The sequence below is a fragment of the Carassius carassius genome, chromosome 41 (genome assembly GCF_963082965.1).
Source record: "Carassius carassius chromosome 41, fCarCar2.1, whole genome shotgun sequence".
NCBI lineage: Eukaryota > Metazoa > Chordata > Actinopteri > Cypriniformes > Cyprinidae > Carassius > Carassius carassius.
The window spans coordinates 15,736,737-15,757,592 of NC_081795.1; the positions used below are offsets into that span (position 1 = coordinate 15,736,737).

The window sequence follows — 20,856 nt, forward strand, 5'->3', positions numbered from 1 at the left end:
CAAAGCCAGAATCTTTGAGATTGCATCAAAATATGACTGCCAAAAGTTGAATAATTTGGGGCATGACCAGAACATATGGTTCAAGTCACAAGGGGTCTGAGAACATCTATTAGATCCCTCATCCGAGCCCCCCGGATAAATCTGGGCAAGCCTGGCCTTGCTAAAGTGAATCCTATGCACCACTTTAAATTGAATGAGACTTAACCTAGCACAACTGGAGGAGAAATTAACTGCTCAAAGGGCTTTTCCCCAAAAGTCGTTATTTGCTTATCGTTTCTTACCAGAATATGGTAAATGTCTTGTCCTTATCACAAAATAAGCTGTCAGGAAGATTAAAATCCGGAAACCCCACAAAACCAGTCTTAAGTCGCTGGGGTATATTTTTAGCAATAGCCAAAAAAACATTGTATGGGTCTAAATGATCGATTTTTCTTTTATGCCAAAAATCATTAGGATATTAAGTAAAGATTGTGTTCCATGAAGATATTTTGTAAATTTCATATCGTAAATATATCAAAACGTAATTTTTGAAACTTTAAAGGTGATTTTCTCAGTATTTTGAGTTGTTTGCACCGTCAGATTCCAGACTTTCAAATAGTTGTATCTCGGCCAAATATTGTCCTATCCTAACAAACCATACATCAATGGAAAGCTTTCAGATGATGTTTCGAAAAATTGGCACTTAAGACTGGTTTTGAGGTCCAGGGTCACATATTATAAATAACAGCTTGAAATGAAAACCTGCAGTAATGAAACTAAAGTCATCCCTTAGCAGTGCACCACTGATCTTGTGAAGTTCTGTTTTGGTGCTGTTCCTCATCAGCTCATTTTGCTTTGCTTTCAGAGTTATTTAAAGTTTACTGACATGTACATTACGTTCCGAATGAACCACCACAGGGAATCCTTCTGCTGCCCAAATATTGAGCCTTTACCCAGCTGAGAACAAACCTGCTCTCTGAACCCGGCTCTCTCCAAACAGATGCTGTTCTTCAGACAGAGACGAGAGAACACCTCCTCAGCCCTGGCGAGCTATTTGCAGACATAAAAGACAAGAACGTGTTTGATGTGGAGTTTAGCTAATGAACAGGGGAGAGAGACTCTAGATTGGGATCATTAGTATGGAACTTCACTCCTGCTGCTTTTCTTAGCACTTACACTCCTTCATACATGAGGAGAGAAATTCTGGAAGAGAAAAAGAGAGGAATAATTCACAGAAATTGAAAATGTACATCATTTACTAAGCCCCAAGCCTGTTATTTTCATTTCTATTTTTGTCCATGCGACAAAGGTCGATGGAGATTTATAAAACCCCCAAGAAAGGACAAAACTAGTTCTTGTGTGAAAGCTGTGATGTGAACTCTGCCAGCCCTTTCAAGCAAAGAGCTATGCCTTAATATTCTGTGGTTTTATGGCATAGGAGGTTGGCTGCCCCTGTGATGGCCCTTACACATGGATTAAAGTCTAAATTGTGTCAGATTCCCCAAAAGAGATGCAGCACAGTTGTGGGAGAACGAGGCTATGACCTTAGAAAAGTGCTTAAGAGGAAATGCTCAGACTTGAGCACATTTGGCCTTCCAATCTGCTTAGATGTATTGAGGAGCTTTGTAGCAAAATTTCCTTCATTTCTCCTGCTGGATGTTAAAGATCCTGAGCAGACTGTAAAATGGAAAATATAAGCCTGTCTCTTTCCTAGTACATTATAAATGCACCTTTTTTTTCCACGCTCTTTATTTTATAAAAGTACAGCACATCACCTTCTACACCCCCTCTGATGTGTTAAATACAGCTGTTTTTAAGCTATTGTACTGTGCCCTTTGTGTATGATGGTCGGTCATATTAATGTGCTCTTGGTTGTGACTAATAAGATTAGGGCTGTCACTTTTGTGAAAAAATAATTTTCAATTTTTAAGAATTACTTACTACCTACTTACTTGTGCATTTCCAGCGCTCTCTTTACATTCGTCCGTTATTTGACATTGAAAAAGGAAACGTTTTTTTTTTTTTAGACATGGAAAATCGATTTTACAATCGATTCAATGAACACCATTGAATCGATTGTAAAATCGATTTTCCATGTCTAAAAAAAAAAAAACGTTTCCTTTTTCAATGTCAAATAACGGACGAATGTAAAGAGAGCGCTGGAAATGCACAAGTCAGCAATATTTCTTATTTATTGGCATGAAGTTTAGTGCAGAATAACAAACAGCAACAGGAGTGCAACATTCTCAAAAAAATATATACAGTATGCAGAGGGGACGGCTGCCATAACAAAAGAAAAACATCACTGCAGGCTTCAACACGGCTGCATTTTTGATTTAGGCAATTAAAAAATCTCCAAGATTATTTTAAATAATGATTCAATGCATTTCAAACAGCTGTTCAAAAAAATGAAACTTTAAATGGACTTGAGAACAGGCCATGTCTAATGTTCACACAGTACAAATTATGCAAAACAATTAAAAATCTGCAATCCATGTTAAGTTTGCATGAATGCACATTCTGTTTTTGAAAATATTGTTGCTGTTTTCAAGGAACATTTAAAAAAATTCAAATGTTCGGGGTTAGTGCGATTTTGGTATTGATTTTTATTTTTATTTATTTTTTTACTTTGTCTCTTCTGCTCACCAAAACAGTAAAAAAAAATGTAATATTGTGAAATATTATTGCAATTTAAAACTGGTTTTAATTTTAATGTATACAATATAATTTATTCCTGTGATGCAAAGCTGAAATTTCAGCATTATTACTCCAGTCTTCAGGGTCACATGATCCTGGATATTATCTATCTTTCTAACTGTACATTATAACACTGTGATGCCTGAATCTATGTGTTCCACATAAACTTTTTCCTTTAGTACAATAGATTTATATTATTGATCCTTTATCTGTTTTCGACCATGACATGAAAAAATTTGAATTTGAAAAATAATACAAATTTATTATTTTTTTATTAAATCAAATTTATTATAATACAAGTTAGCTAATGTGCTAATCTCTACATACTGTAAGTGCCTTGTTTCCATCTTTATTTCTTTTTTCTTTTTGTCTGTAGGGTACAAACTAATAGGAAGTCACTCTGGGGTAAAACTGTGTCGTTGGACCAAGGTAGGTTGTTTCCTCCAATTAATCTTGTTATCAAGGCTCTTTAGCAAGTGTTTTTTGTTGTTGTTGTTTTTTTTACAGCAGCACAATGTTTCCTGACAGGAACAGTTTTGTCTTTGTATAAATGAAACAAATGCTGGCTTTCTTTTATTAGTCAATGCTGAGAGGGAGAGGAGGCTGCTATAAACACACTTTCTATGGGATTGAATCACACCGCTGCATGGAGACCACGCCGAGCCTGGCCTGTGCCAACAAATGTGTTTTCTGCTGGAGGTAGTCTTTTTATTTTATTAATTAAACATACAGCAGAAAACATCTGGATCATGTTTGCATTTTCTTTATATAATTCTGACCTTGAAATCAGGATTAGGCGTGAAATAATGTCTTCAGAATCATTCATGTGCATGAAAATGGGCTGAGAATTGAACAAATAGTTGTAACCTGACTCTTGTCAGAAATTGTGCCTTCATGGCAGATTTATCGATTAATGGATAAAACAAAACTTCACCTTTCAAATGTTTATCAAAATGAGAAATCCTACAAAATGCTGAATGTTTTGTGAGAAAGTGTAAGATGCTATAACAGAACAGGCACTATTTTTGGAATTAGCACCCCAAAATTAGTAAGAAACAAGTATTGGATATCATTCAGCGAATATGAAGTAGGGTGTATATTGCTCATATTTAGGGTTTGAACAAACCCTACTGTTCCTGTCAGGAAACATTGTGCTGCTGTAAAAAAAACAACAACAACAAAAAACACTTTCACTGATTTGAAAGATGCCCGAGCAAACAGCTGCGATGTCTATCTGAATGAACTGGAAGAGCAAAGGTAGATGCAGCGGTGATGATTCACAGTGACATTTGTGGAACGAAGGTACAATTCAATATTGGTGTCACTGTCAGTAAGGTTTTATGCGGGGAAAAGAAAAAAGAGCTGTCAAAGAGCATCAGCGCACCTCCTCTGAAGAGTTGATCTGGGATGATTTCCACCACGAGTGACCCTAACACTGTGAGCGTGACGCACACGTCCACCCATAAACTGACAGGACACTGTCTCCTGCCCTACAGCTCTAGGACAGGACATATTGAGACAGCATACAATGCACAAAATTCAACTTCTGTGTGTATAGTTTCAGCTGCGCTGTCAGATTAATGCAGCAGATTGAAGGCGTCTCAGTGAGCGCTTTGATCCTGTTGTTGAGTGAATCTGTCACTTCGCATCCAAATTTTCTCATTGAATCAGCTGATTTTGTGGCATAATGCGGCTTAATGAAGAAAAATCATCATCTTGAGACTGTCAGTGAACTCTATTTTTATGCCCTTGTGTATAAGCGGTGTATCGGATCTTGATGTTGGCATCGTGGGTTGTGTTTCGTGTCATGCCGCTGTGACTCAGAGCGTTGCACTAATCAAATTTTCAATCCGTTTCATTGCCACATGCTGCGTGTATCCTCAAATGCCATACAGTTAATGACATAATGCAAATAAATGTGCTGATGAAGTTTCAAAATGTGAAAGTCGTTTAGTCCTCTGCTTTCGGGAATGTGATGGAAATATTGAACTTTGTGTAAAGGGAGTAATTTGGTTAAAGTGGCACTCAAAATGATAAGTCTGAAGAGTCCTCTTCATGTGGATGGGGAGGATATTTTAGGCTGTATCGCATGAAACTGAGCAAAGGCATTAGAGGAAAAGCTTTTAAACCCATCTCAAACGTTGGCTCTTCAGCCTAGAAAGCCCATCTTGACAAAGGCAGGAGTGGAAAAAGATCAAGCCTGTTGATTGTTAATGATGTCATCAGTCTTAAGGTTTTTACGGTGTTTTGGTTGTTTTGATTCCCTAAGCATAACCACATTGTAATTTTAAATATTCTTAAATATTTAAAACTTAAATATTTTTTAAGGAGTTATTTTCACTCAAATATGTCTTGCTTTAGTTTTTTGAATTTGAATTTGGATTTTTTTTTTACTAAATAGATTTTAAAAATATATATATTTCTATTACTCAATTGCCGTTGCCATTTTAGTTTTCAATTTTTGCATTTCTCATTTTCTAAAATAATGTTGTTGTTGTTGTTTTTTTTATATGAATCCTTTCACTTATTTATTAGTATCTTTAAATTTTAATAGAAATGAGTCACAATGGCCAGATTGGTAAAATTATTTAATCTTTCCTTTTTTGGGGGGAGGGGTTAATTATATAGTAGTCTTAATTATATAATTAAAGGGAATATTTCACCTGGAAATTAAAGTTGTCATCATTTACTGACCCTCAGAGTTTCTTTCTCCTGTTGAACACAAAAGAAGATATTTTGAAGAATGCTGGGAAACAAACAGGTACACCGATAGTCAAAAAAACTACAATGAAAGTCAATTGACAAATGTTTGGAAGCAAACATTCTTCAAAATATCATCTTTTGGTTTCAACACAAGAAACTTCTAGAGGGGTAGAACTTTAAGCTTTCAACTAAAAACAGAATGGAAAAAGGCAGAATGGGCTAGCTGTTCAGACCACACACTGACTAGTCCATTTTGAAAATGTAGTTTTGTACATCCTCATAATAGATTTTGGCTCTACCCCTGGTGAAATGAAGGGGTATGGTGCCACATTCAGCATCATCTCAGCTCCTGTTGCTATTTGTGGCAGGCCCTGTTGCCTGACATTTGTGCCCTTTCATATGATGTGAGAGCTGTAGAAAGGGTCACAGGACACTAATTTGCACGCAGTGGGGGTGCAGGTGTTGTTCTCAGGGGAATGAATCTATGCTCAGGGCCGTGTAATGCTGTGATGGTGATGTGCTGACAGGACCTGTCCTCTCTCATTCTCTCGGTGCAGACACCACACCAACCCGGTGGGCACAGAGTGGCACTGGAAAATGGACCCAGCCGAGAAGATCATTCAGGAAGCTTTGGAGAACCACAGGAACATGATTCGCCAGTTCAGAGGTAAGGACTCCCCGGAGCGTCGCTGTCTGTTACCTTCAGCTGACCTCATCTACCGCCTTCAAATAAACACCAGTGGACTGAAAGGGTTGGTTCATTACTAGATACACTTATTGGCCACAGTCTACATTCTATTGCACACAAAATGTGATTGCAACAAATGACATGAAAGATATTTTTGCATCAGATCCAATGTGGACATGAAATAAAAGTATGCTTTGGAAATCTTGTTGTGCCAAAAACTTAGGTAGAATATTTGTTTAGAGCAGAATATTCTCACATGCTTCTAATAGGCCTTTACACTGCAATTGTACAGAAATAACTAGTTTTGTTTGTCTGGTGGGATATAAATATAGCCAAATATATTCAAATCCTTTTTCCTCACAAATCCAGTTGGAAGCTGTTCAGACATTGTGTGACATAACGCTATGTTGACGTCTCTACACTCTGAACACCCTCCCGGTTTCAGAGATTGTCCAACAGACACTGGGGTATATTTAGCTGTCACTACGGTTTGCAGAAGGCAGTAACAGGACAGGCTCTAAGTGCAGTTCGACTGGGTCTAATTTATTCATTTGCACCCTGTCACTTTCTTCAGCATCTGCTGGATCAGATCAGTAGTGGATCCATCAGCTTTCAGCTGAATTAAGGGGATGAGGTTTGTTGCTGGATCAGTTTGACGGGTTGAGATCAGATGGAAAGGTCATCTTGCTGAGACATCATTTGTAAAGCAATGTATGAGAGTTTTATTTCATGTGCTGCTTCATAGGTGTTACATACTTATGCAGATTTTTCTCATTACACCATACAGACGTATGGAGGGGACACAGATTTTTATTAATTTATTTTATAATTTTTTTTTTTATTTTTATAAAATTTGATGGAGAGCATACAGTTGGTAAAGTTGGTTTCTTTAGCCATATTTGGATGAAATTAGTTTTCCTTTTTTAGATAACTGGTGTTTCATTATAGATCCTGTCTTAGTTAATTGCGTCTGTGTTTTTCCTCAAACAACGTCTGAAAAATATAATTGATCAGATTATATACTGTTTTTCTTCCAACTCTGACATCCTCTGAAAAATCTAATTCCATATGAATAGGAAATATCTGTGATCGCAGCATTAAAAAAAATTCACAACGCTGCTTATTCATTTTGACCGTCAGCTACCATAACCAAAGTTACGTTTCCCATTGCATTGCCTTATGCATCTTCATTATTAATTTAGAACATTTTTCAAACTATCTGGGTGATATAACAGTTGATGGTTAATGCTGAAATCTGATGTAAAAAGAACATGTAGTCCAGTCACAGACTGCACAAGAACTTATTTTTATTCTTTCATGAAGTTTATGTTTTGGGGTGGTGTGGTGGGTTCTGGGCTGTTAATTGAAAGCTTGTAGGTTAAATCCCATGATATGAATCAAATGGTCATCAAAACTAAAGACCAAAACTAAAGTCTGGACTTTATGCAGGATTGTATGACATCGAGAATTAAAAGTGTTTTAAAATTTCATTTAAGTGCCAGAACTGCAACAGTCCAGAACAGGTCGAATTAAAATGGTAAAAAATCATATGCTGTAAGTGTAGTTTTAATTGCAATAACGCCGAATATCCTGTGACCAATTTGTTTTAAAAATTTAAGCGGATGAATTGATAGTGAGCCTATTCCCAAACTCAATTCATGACTTTGGATAAAAGCACCAGCTAAATGACAAATTAGTAAATTAAACAGTGCTGCTTTTATCAAGTCAAATGTTACTGCCAAGGGAAATCATTTCTGCTTTGATGCCAACTTTTGTGATTTAGGTAAGTCATGATAGAAAATGATGTCCTTCACACTTAGGAATATTTTTGCAATGGCATTCCAATATTGTGTCATAAGACAATCTAATTCCACCAAATTTCCTTTTCCCTCCAAAATGTGCCTGTTGTGACAGAACACATTCCTGTCTCCTTCCTCATCTCAACAATCAGGTGACGTCAGCTCGTAATGGGTTGTGATTTCACTACCAGATCCAAAGTTCAAGTATTTTGGCAGACATCTGGATCAGACTCTTTTAGCATAGAAAGGTCACACTCGATGGGTTTTCAAGGATCTTAAGATGGGAACTGATTCCTGTGGTTTTTCTAAGCATTTGAAACAACTCCACTGGTTTAGTTTTATCGCACTGCCTTCATACTCCAGAATATGGGGTGATTTGGAGACTTGCTTGATGTGTTTTTTTTTCCCGTCTGCAGTAGTCTGAAAAATTCATCAGAGACGTCTAGCGTAGATGGCTACAAAACAGATCTGCAGCTAAGAAAGGGAGTTCTCTGATGATATCTGCAGGGGATGGTATTAGGTGGGTGGCACAGTCCTAAAGTCAGTATGATTTGATTTTATCATTCGCAAATTAAACTGTCTGCTGTTCGAAACTCAAGACATCTGTCTTTCATCAGCAATTTTCAGTCCAGATGTCAAATTTTTTATTTTCGAAAATGAACATTAATCACGGCCTACTATTTTAGTTGAATTATTTTTTAGAAATCTAATTTTGTTCCCATCAAGTGTCTTTTTTTTCCTTCGGCTTTATAGAAAAATAGACTGGGAATGTTTGTCTAAAGCAGAACACATTTTTTGTTCCAAAGATGAACAATTGTGATGCATCTGAGCCAGAGGGTCCTGATGGAGACTACTGTAGGTGTTGCTCCAGTGTCTGAGTTGGTGCCAGATGTGTGTGTGTTGTACCACCTCCACACTGTCGTATTGGTCTCACCATCCTTTCTGGCTTGGTGGCGCAGTTGACATTTTGCAGTTACATCACTGCTGAATGTAGCAGAAGTAAGCCATGATGACCCAGGGCTGAGTAAACAAACGCACTAACAAGTGAACACAGAGTGGATGAAAGGAGTGGAAGAACACTGTGCAGAGGTTACAGAGCCAGGCTCCTCAATGAGCAAGAAAGAGGGAGCAAAATGTAGAGTGGCTACTACAACTTGCAATGTTGTTAGTTCATTGACCGATGAAATATTTTATTATTACAGCATGTTTTGTTTTTTTGGGGGCAAGATTGCTAATACACTAGAAACCAATTTCAAATTTGCTTGCAGTCCACTGTTTGTCCAAAGATGTCTTTTTGATTTTAGACTTAATTGGGTTGCTTTTGCGGTCTATAATTTTGTTTTTGAAGGTTAAAAGTTTCTCTGAGTTGAATTTGCTGAGACAACTTTAAGATATTTGTTAATTGGTTGATTTCATTCAAAGTAAACACTGTGACTCTGGTGCTTTAAAAACATCGCTGTTTCATCATCCCAACATGGGGTGAGATTCCCAAAAGCATTCTTAACTTACTAAGTTCTGTTGTTACCAATATAGTTCTACTTTTCAGTGTTTTCTGAAACAATAGTACCAAAAACAATTGCAAACAGCATCGCGGAGTTCTGTGCAGTTCAATCGGTATCTGCTGTTTCTTATACAAATTTCCTCTTTAAATTTGTCATAAAAATATAAGCAGTTTTTTTTCCATAGAGAGCACATTTGTGAATGTTCTTTGACCATTGGCAAATGGGAAAACCCCTTTTTTGAAACACACATCTCAAAATAAAGCGGGAAAATGGAGAACAAAAATAACGAAATAGTCCATGTATATAATTTATATAAATAATCTGACATTATTTCGTTCTTAAACCAAAAATGTATTACTCCATGTAATTAACAGCAATTCTATATTGTTGAACCAACAAAGTTTCTGGAAACAGTTGTCTCTAGCTATGTCATTTTGTAGTATGGTAATAAAAATGTGAGTTATGTTATTTTATGTAGGGATGCACAATAAATATTTATTTATAATATATTTATATATAATACAGATATTTATCATGCATCTCTAGTTGAATGGGAATCTCACCTCAGTCTGTCATTGGCTCAACCAATGGTGTGAGTTGGGTGTGGGATTGTCTACTTAATTGGCCTTTGGCAGATTTGAGGAGAGTTTGAAAAATATGAAAAAGTATTGCAAAGTATGTTTGCAATTCTGCCTGTGGCCCTAGTTGCCGAAGGAAATTACACACTTAAGCTTTAACAAATGCCAGTGCAATATGATCACTGAACATTTTTTAACCATTTGCTGTTTTTTTCCACATGACCGGTGTTCCAGGAGTGCGTCCAGAGCGCTTTGAAGAGGGCCTCACCGTGAAGCACTGTGCTCTGTCTTTGGTGGGCGAACCCATCATGTATCCTGAGATCAACTTCTTCCTTCGACTCCTTCACCAGCAGAATATATCCAGCTTCCTGGTCACCAACGCTCAGTTCCCTGAGGAGATCAGGTGGGATTAAAAGCCTTAAGGTAATGGGATCTACTGTGCACAAAATTGTTCAGCTTGGGGACTAAATGGTGAATCGGCTACTAAAAATCAGATGTCAGTCATCCCCTAATCATAATATAGTGGGCACACATTCCTTTCAATGTCTATGATGATCAAACTTTTGTCATGTATCTTGTCATGTATTATTAAGTGATTCTGATCTGGTGCCTACAGACAAAGCCGGTTTTTCTATGCATTTATTCTCTGTATATCTGCAGTAGTTCTAACAGCTGAACATCCTCCAGCTTGAAGTTTTTCCCTCAGTCTTTGAAGTCCCACTTGGGCTGTAACTGGAGTGATAAGCCATAATCATGCACTGAATTGCAAATCACAGCTTCTTTGACTCCCAGCTCTTCCAGTTCCACTGGATTGTGCTAAATTCGTAAGTTTTCAGGAGCAGCCAAAAAGCTTTTAGCTCTCTTACTCTTTCTGCTTCCCAGCTTAATGCAAAATACATCCTCATCTCATTCTCCCGGCTGCTGCACGCCGAATCCTTTCACAGAGCAGGTTATCTGAGGGTGAGGGGACGTCACCTCGGCTGCTGGAATATCACTTTGGCAGTGTGCTGTGGAAGTGAGAAACACTTGTCAATCGTTGGTGTGTATCTCGTAGCTGCAAGCTTCGTCACACTTCTCTACTGAAGCATGCCTTTTTCTGCATGATAAACAAACCAAATAATTATATTCAGTGTGGGTCCCAGCACTGAGCTTTTCCTGCTTTCTTATATGCTGTTATAATGAGATCCTAGACCTGTGGCTCATATCAGTATGGTAATTTGTTATTGCATTCTTTTCAGGAGGAAAGGATGAAATGGTTCACCGGCACAAACCTCACACTAACAACTCAAAATAACCAGTGATGCTGAGACTTATTTTAATTCTCTTGATTGGTTTATATATTTAAAGAGCTTGTGTTTTAGTACATTATATTATTAATTTTAACATAGTTTATACAGACAAGAATGTGCAGGGCAAAAGAGCACTTCTATTCGTTCATTTTAATTTTGAACAAAGTATTTTTATTTTTTTTAAATCTGCAGTACAGTTCTAAAACATTGCCTCTTAGATTTTAGAATAGAATTCAGTAAAATTATTTAGAGCATTTTTGCGTAATAATAAGCATTGTTTTTTGCCTTAACACTTTTCACTAATTTAAGGATTCTTCACAATGCATGACACTGAACAACTGGAACAAATGTAAACAATATAAAAAAAATCTATAAAGTAAGAATAAAAAATCTGGAATAACCCCGAGTAAACTTAGGAGTTTTAAGTAGGTTTTAAAGGTGTGAAGATAGCACCTCTTATGGCCCTTTTTACAAAATGTAATTAAACTGTCAGGTGTCCCCAAAATGTGTCTGTGAAGTTTCAGCTCAAAATATTGACAGGCTAGGAACTGGAGTTAGCAGATTTTTTTGCATGATCAGCCTGGAACGGTGACCGGCCGATTCCGAGCTGGTCCATTTTGACGGTACACTTATGCTCAGATCTGCATGTAAACATGTCGTCAGCATGGAAGTTCTTCACTGTGAGTGAAGAAGACACAAAGTTCACCATTTGTAATACATGTAGGCCCAAAGTAAACTGTGGGGGGACCTCAGGGCTTGATTAATGCTTGTCACTCAGTGGGATCTATGCTAATAGGGCACTGTCCGTCAACAGTTGTGGGTGGAGACTGTACAAAGTGATGTCTGAGATAGACACTGCTTATGATTTATGTGGATTAAAAAAGAGTGGGTAGATTTTTATCTTGTACACACATTTATGTTGAAATATGTAAAAGTGAATTTTGCATAATAGGTGACCTTTAATAAATGGGCAGAGCAGGAAAGAAGTTGAACTGAGTAATCTAGATATTGTTGTGCAAGGAGGTGGAGGAAAGATGTTTGACAAGGTGGTTCATGTGTGACTTAAAGCTGAAAATTAAGTAAAAAAATCAGCCCTAGATTGGTATAATGGATGAGGGATTCAATAAAATGTCTAAACACAGATTGTAGTGAGATGAAATGACTTTGGTGTTGTCAGGGTTGAGTTTTGGAAAGTTCGATATACATAATTGTAACATCATGCATACAAGTGTATTAATAGAGGAAACCCTGTCCAGGCCTGTCAGCAGATACATATGTGCATTTCATTGACATAGCAATGGTATTTGAATGCATGCCATCAAATTATTTATGTAAATTTAAAAAAGGAAAGGGCCCAGAACTGAGCCCTGGGGCACACCATGAGCAGTGGGAGCAGGTCTTGATTTGGCTATCGGTAGGAATTAATGCCTTTCATTAATTTAGGATATTAACCAGAGGAGAGCAGTATCAGTGATGCTAATATCTGGAAAATATTGTGGCAGACTGTCAAAAGCTTTAAGTTTTAGGAGTACAAAAATATCTAAGAATCAGAACCCTAGAGGAGGTTATCATCTGCCTGCTGAGATTTTTGAGAATCCACTCTACAAGATGTTTTTTAGAATGACCACAATGTTTGAATGAGACACAGGGTCTGCATGTCAGCTTGTCTGTTTTTGAAAACCAGTAGATGTATTGACTTGTCTACTTGCCCATAGGGAAACCACGAGGAGGATTCTGCCCACTTATCACCCACTTATACCTTGCCTTACTGTTTAGTGGCCGGCAACATTTACACTGTAGATACTGACATTCCCTAATTAGAATTACAATTTCTTTACTAAAATGACGATAGAATGAGCTGAACCCAGTGAACTGAACTGAACCCAAGTCTTTTATTTGGCTAATGCAGCTCTGGCAGTTGTCTGAACGTACACATTTCCTACTCTTGGCTTAATTCCAGTTTTCTTCTCAAACTCAATCACTCAGTTGTGAGCTGCTTTATTGTGTTGTACACATGCACAGTAACAAAGAATATGATACAATAGAGCCTCTTGCTCTGGCTGGCCATAAATGTTTTAAGTCCTGATGCTTATACACTCCAAAATTCTTCAGATTTGTTAATATGTTAAAAAAAGTTAATTATCTCCCCAATTCTTTTTCTCTATCTATAGGAGTCTTGTGCCCGTTACACAACTTTATGTCAGCGTTGATGCCAGCACAAAGGACAATCTGAAGAAAATTGACCTTCCCCTTTTCAAAGACTTCTGGCAGCGCTTCTTGGACAGTCTCAGAGCGCTTGGTGAAAAGGTAGGTCCACTGTGCTGTAATACAGATAAAACAAGAGTTTTGACTATGGTAGAACAGTTGATTTGTTTTGAGCATGTAATACTGCTACTGCTACTGCTATCTCACTGACTTCATAGTCACACAACCTGAAAACTACATTTAGATTTAGAAAAAAGTTTTAGATGTGGGACTGTTGTTCTACACATATAAGTCATATTTTACAATCTTAGTCTAAAAGAAGCCAAGAACCTTTTTTAGGAAAAACGGTTGTCAACAGTCACCAGTTTTGACCTTTGCTTAGCGGGAATCCCAAATAGAACTGTAATTATCAAGAGTACAAGACCCTGGATAGCACTGTGTGCTGCTTTTTATCTTTAAATAGTGTGCAGATCCTAATGAATCAGCTAGAGCTTGGACATCAGCACCATTGCTCCCAAATTACTTGTATTGACACTATTAGTAACTAGCCTGTGATCACAGACCATGAAATGAAGACATAAAGAGACTGTGGTATTTATTCAGCGCTCCACAATCGCGCAAGTCAACATTTATCAAGTGTTTTACAAGGTTAATAGTTCTGTTGTGCATTACTGCTGGTAAAACTTAATTTTTGTTTGCACTAAAAATATTTTTTTAATCGCCGAAAGCTGTTCTTCTCTTCACTCATTATTTTTCCTGTAATTCATATTAGGCCTGTATAAAATGCTTTGGAAATCCCTGCTATTGTTTGTTAATCCCAAACATCATGACTGCAAAGCTCCAGGATTGATTTCATCTTAACCCAAATCCTGTAATTTATCGGAGTAATAACGTGCGTCCGTCTGAAACAGTGTAAATTTTGTTACCATCAAAAGTAGGTGTTGAATAAACGCCTTCAGATTTAACTGTATTATTGAGGTGAAGTTCTGTTAAAAAATGCTAGTTGGATGAAGTGGATGCGTAGGCGCTGTCCGTCAACAGCTCTTACTTTGGGTTCAGCATGCTGCCATGACAAAAGCAAGGGCCTTGGCATTACTGCTTAATGATTTTAAGTGCCATCATTCAGAGATGATTCACTATGCATGTGTGCTAAACTTCTGTAATGACTTTCCTGCATTTGCCATTGAACAGACTGCTCATTCTACTGTACAGTATGTGTGTGTATGTCTGTGCATATGTGAGTCATAAAAAGAAAGACACAAGAAAAGAAAAGAACATGCTCTTCTGTTTTCTAATGAGTTGAGATCACCTGCAGTGTCACTTTCTAACTGAAGAGAGCAACTCGACATTGATGACACTGAAGGCAGCAGGATTGTGGGGCATCCAGGATAGTGCTTGTATCCAAAACGACTTGCAGATAAAAGAAGCAAAAAAAAAAGGAAATGCATATGTAAAGGTTTATTTTAAAGACATTCAAACTGGCCATTCCTATTTCAGTGGGTGATTTTGGGCCAGAATAAGCTGTAGTGTTACCAGACTTTATGCTGATGGTGAAAGTCTGGCTCTGAGACAAGAGCGAGAATTTCATGTGGCTGACACCTGCTGTGCCTCCATCACTTGAACTTCACCTGTCTAGACTGACACTGATTCCTTACACCGTTTGTTTACCATTTTATGTATTAATTGTGCCATGGATTATTCATGAATCTCATATTTAAAAGATTTTATTACAAGGCATTTGTTTCTGACTTCTATTTGTCAGAGATAAATAATAGGCAAGTATAAATACAAAATCATTAATGGCTGTTTTAACATTCATCACCATAACAGTTCTATTCCATTCTTTCCCCTGTAACTACAACATTACGTTCTCATTAAGTGAGCTGTTAATGCACATTCTTAATTGATTTTCAGATATTTGCCAGCAATCTGTATTAATTATATACTGTTTAATTTTTGGTGTTTCTTTTTTTCATGTAATTTCTGTGCACTGTTCAGAACTCGTTCTTGATAAATTGCCATTAGGAACTCGATATAGGAGCTTTTAGATATCTCATAATTTTATTTGCAGTTACCTTGAAAGTGCGCTGCCAGAGATATGTTCTCCTGTGTGATTTCATGACCTTAAAAAGAAGCTTTGCCACAAAACCAGTCACCGGGAATACATAACACCAATAACAGAATGGACCAAACTCTTTTTATACACCACCGTGTGTTGTATTTAAATGAGTTTGTTTGGTGCAAGTCTACAAACATCATGGAGAACAACCTGTTGGATTACAACAATATAACAACAATATAAACTGTATTCCCATATTGTTTGGCGATGATAGGATTCCTATTTATAAATCAACTAATATTCACCACCATTCTATTTATTGGTCTTCGACTATGTTTTTGTGATTTTTGTTTGTGATATATATGTATGTGTGTAAGGAAAACAGGTACATTTCGCTCAATGGGAATCATTTAAGATTTTAAAGGGAATTTGAACAGAATCACTTTTTTCACGGCTGATCACTGAGATGCCCAGCGATTCACTGAACGAGCCGTTTAACATCAACTCTGCACTGGATATCAATATGCAAACTATAGTGAAAACACTATTAATTAGCACAGTAACAAGATCGGCAGTTTAATACAACTTGTAAGCACAAAACACAAGATACTTTTCTTTTCAATATATGAATAAGGCTTTATTAGATAAATCTAAGGCATATAAACTAATCTAACACACTCACTCACACATTCACACAAGTTGCAGGAAGATAGAAAGTTAGGGAAGAATGAGTTTAAGAGAAATAAAATGTGGAATCCCAATTTTACAGCAATACGTGAAATTGCATAGACATGAACAACCATCAATTACTTAATTAACCCTCGCAAGTTCCTTAATGAGGTTAAAATTATAATAGACACACCAGTACAGATCAGAGTCTGGAGGTACGTTACTTGCATTACCTGTGTAAAGGGGGTTCCCTTTGTCATAGTTGAAAGAGCAAAAGCTAAAAGCTGGCATGAATTAAAGCAAGAAATAAAAAGCCAAAGCTAAAAGCAGAATTTGATGGTGGCCTGAGTATTTAAACTGGCCTTTTGGCCACACCTCAAATGTTGTCTTGACCAATTAGATATTGTCTTTGCGCGGGGTGTTGCAATGTTTCTCTACCCCCATAGATAAATCATATATGTTTCTTATCACGTTGTCCGAATTTTCCTGTTCTTGCAGGGTATAATTTTGGACATGATTTCTATAACAAGATTATGACAAACATTTGACAAAAAAATGATGGTCAGAAACGTTTCAAGCAAACAGATTCAAACACATACATACTAAACATGAATATGAATGAAATACACAACAAACGATTAGAGACATGAGTCAAATGTGTGGGTTACAAATAAATGAATATCATTCCTTTGCTCAACTCCATATTCATTTACAACTCTTCATTCATAAGAGTTCATTTTGGTGCATCTACAGCTATAAAAGACAGTTTTTGTGCCATTCCTTGACATAAGGACATTCTGTGGAGACCAGAGGTTAAAATGTCCCCTTAGGAGTCTGGTTCTTGTCTTCTATCATGGGTTTACATGTGATGGTCAGGCTGTGCATCTCTTTGACCATCAATCTGGATTACTTGCCCCAAATTTGACAATCTCTTCTCTGAATTGAAATTGTCAGTAATTGTTCTAATGGTGTTAATGTTGAAAGCTGTTTTAAAACTTGCCTTTCTGAGGAATTTGGCTTCTCATGTTTCAACCATGCTCCCGAATCGAATCTTTAAATTGTCTGGTTCGGGTCTGGTACGCTATATATATCATCCTGCTTTAAAATAAACATATTTTGTTATTTTGCAGCCTGAAATGAAGATGGACACTTTTTTTAATCCAGCTGTATTTACTCAATACAACTTATAAAATCCAAGTGAAAGATAAAACACCAACATGTGAGAAATAAAAACAGAATCATTGAGTTGGATTAGCCCCTGCTAAAATGACTTAAACTCAATCAGGTGTGGCTAATCACCTTCTCAATGGCACACAAAGCCATTTCACTTTCAACTGTGATCAGCTGTGGTCATTTTGGTTAGAAAAGAGCTTTCCTGGAGCATTTCAGTCCTTGGTAGTGCAACTGAAGCAAACAATCAATTATGGGTGGCAAGGCACTGTCAAAAGATCTCCAGGAGAATGTTGTGGACCGGCACAAGTCAGGAGATACAAATACAATTCTTTATCAATGCAGTGAAGTCTATTATTATAGATATTTGGTAAAACACAGACCCTCCCTGGATCAGAAAGTCACTCCAAACTGGATGAAAGAGTTGGGAGGAAACTGGTCAGAGAGGCAACCAAAAGGCCTACAGCATCTCTGAAGCAGTTGCAGGAATTTATGACAAAGAGTGGTCATTGTGTGCATGTGACAACAATATCACAAATTATCCACAAATGTGGCTTGCATGAGAGGGTTACAAGTGTTTCTCTGCTACAGGGACTGGAGCACTTGTCAGGATAGACGAAAAATGGATGGGGCAAAATAGTCAAATTCTTGAGGAAAATCAGCTGCCTTCTGCCAGAAAGTTGTCAATGGGAAGAAGGTTTACCTTCCAACATGACAAAGACCCAAAGCACACAGCAGAACAGAGCACACAGTGAATGAAGTGAATGTTATTTCATGGCAGTCAGAGCCCAGACTAAAACCCCACTGAAGATCTGTGAAATTACTTGAAGAATGCATCAAATTTAAGCTTGAGCAGTGCTTGAGCAGCTCTGTAAAAAAGAGTGGGCAAATATAGCAAAGTCTAGATATTAGTGGAGACCGAGACACATACTAACGGAATATAGGCTTTAATTAAAGCAAAAGGTGGTTTGACAAAATACTGACACAAGGGGGTGAATACAAAAATTGAAATATTTGGCCTCAACACCAAACGATATGACACACACACACACACACACACACACACACACACACACACACACATACATACACACACACACACACACACACACACATACATATATATAAATTAGAAAGAGAAGTAAGGGAAGAAAAATTTTTGAGTATGAAAGAGAAAAAAAAATGCTGTGTGTTGTGCTTCAGTTGAAGGGCTCTGGGTAATTAAGATATAGGCAGACTCCTTTGGTAGACACAGCATTGAATGTCTTTGCATCTGACACTTTCTTGTTTTTCCTTTCTATTTAGAGTTCATACATGCTTTCATCTCGATGTACTGCTTTGCACCAGAGCAGGGATTCATAATGATGTTTTTGAGCAAGAACAAGGACGCATTTGAATGTTCTTTTCTTCACAATATTAGTGCCTTTTATTGTGTGTGTGATTGTCTATTGGACACACTATGTAGATCACAGATGACATTTTCTCCACTACATAAATAAACTGCAAATAGTGTGTAATAGTAGATGGCTTCTTCAAAGTTTTATTTTTTTATTTTTTTCTCACGAAAGAGGACCTTATGTTTCTCCAAGTTGGGAGAATAAACCATTGCTTTAGTACACTGTGTCAAATGCCTTATTAGAGATTATGTACCACGAAGTAAAGAGATTACATTTTTGCTCATGGAAATTGTATCAGCTCTCAGAAATGCACATACAGGGGTGTAAGGCAGCACTGTTTACCAAGGATTCAGATAAAGGTTGATGTACTTCCTGTGGTACTGAATGGGACCCCTGAATGATGGAATCAATAGAACCGGCTTTATGTGCTCATTAGTTTCCAGATATGTTAAGACATAATTTTATTAATTGTGAATGTATTCTATTAAAGATTTCACTTTTTGTTTGGAATAACATACCACCTGTGTATAGTAAGACCTCCAATATTTGTTAAAAAAAGTCAATGGAGTAAATTTTTGTTAGTGTTTCTAGATCAGTTTTGCTTGAGAATAATGACTAATATCTGAATACAGATGCTGTCTGTGATCTGTGTTCAGTTGGGGGCACGTCAACACTGAAATCCAAATGCAAAAGTTCATTATTTAAGTATATAGAAGACTGCATTTAAGAATGAGTGAAATCCAAATGGAATTGGTCTCAAGTATTCCATGTCTCTACAAATTGGAAACTGGTTTCTGTGTGCCCTTGCATAGTTGAGTGTTTTAGGGTTTGGTTAAGTGCACACAGACAGAACCCCTCCGTCCATACTAAATGCCGTTGGGATCTCTAGCTCTCAGGTTTGATAAGTGCTGTTCATGTTGAAATGCATTGCTCGGCACTCTTGTTTATCATGGAAAATTGTACATGCAGCACATAACGGATGACGAGAAATGCTGGTATTACATGGTACCATTTCAGCATATGTAATATTTTTTTATTGGTTGTGATCTATGTGGAAACGTTTGATAGTTCTAGCCTGTTTTGATTGACAGCTTTTTTTTCTTTTCTAAGAGCAAGCTGTTTGTGTGCAAACGGTCCTGCTCTTTTAAGACCTTTTGCAGAGCAAAAAATACCATGCAGCGTGGTGAACAGAGGTCAGGCAGAAAAGTTACAATGTGTTTTATAACTTTGTGCTGCCATTTCTTATTATTTCCATCCTGCTCCTGCTGACTTCAGAAGGTTCAAAATAAGCTCCCTGCACTGGCCTCCAAGTCACAGAAACTTTATTTCTTATAGATGCTAGTTTAATAAAGTGCATCAATTGAACATTTTTAACTAGATTACTTTTTTGAATAAAAATAAGAAGAAAATACCATGGTGTTTGGATGTTTGCGACAGCATTTCTGTAAATTTGCTTGGGTATTTTGAGTGGTTTGAGTTGGTTTCCATCCAATATCCCAAAAAGTATCATTGTATGCATTTATTTGTAATTTTATTTAGTTTTATTTATTTATTTTAACACATTTGTAAAAAAAAATTTCTTTGTGTTTCCATCCAGGAAATTATTATTGCAATATTCCAAAATTAACATTTAAAATATGTGGATGGAATGCTGGCGAAACATTCCTTTGATGGACTTGAAGACGTGTCAAACATTTCATTGATATTATGGTCACCAGATATGATATGTTTCTTTGTTTAAACTGCAAAAGTCTTCAAAAAGTCTGATAGAATTTATCAAGTTTAGTCACTTGGAAAACCTGCACAGATAACATTATTCATGTCTGCACTTGGGTGTTGCTATCTAACAAAACACCATCTCTTAAACAAGCAATACTTTACAAGCTTATTGCATATTTATTATACACAGTGTTAAAACCACTGAAAGCTGAAGTTATTAATATTGATCCAAATTTCCCAGATCTAAATCCAATTGAACATCTATAGGCTGTGTTGGACCAACAAAATCCATCCATTGAGGCCCTGCTTCGGCAACTTACTAATGTCTTGGTGCCAAATTCCACAGGCAACGTTCAGAGGTCTTGTGGTGCCCATGCCTTGACACAACAGATCTGTTTTAGC

At 37.0% G+C, this 20,856-nt stretch overlaps 1 pseudogene; it reads left to right on the forward strand.

Annotated features, from left to right (window-relative positions):
• LOC132123108 (S-adenosyl-L-methionine-dependent tRNA 4-demethylwyosine synthase TYW1-like) overlaps positions 1-20,856 on the forward strand; it is a 68,044-nt pseudogene that overhangs the window by 22,470 nt on the left and 24,718 nt on the right.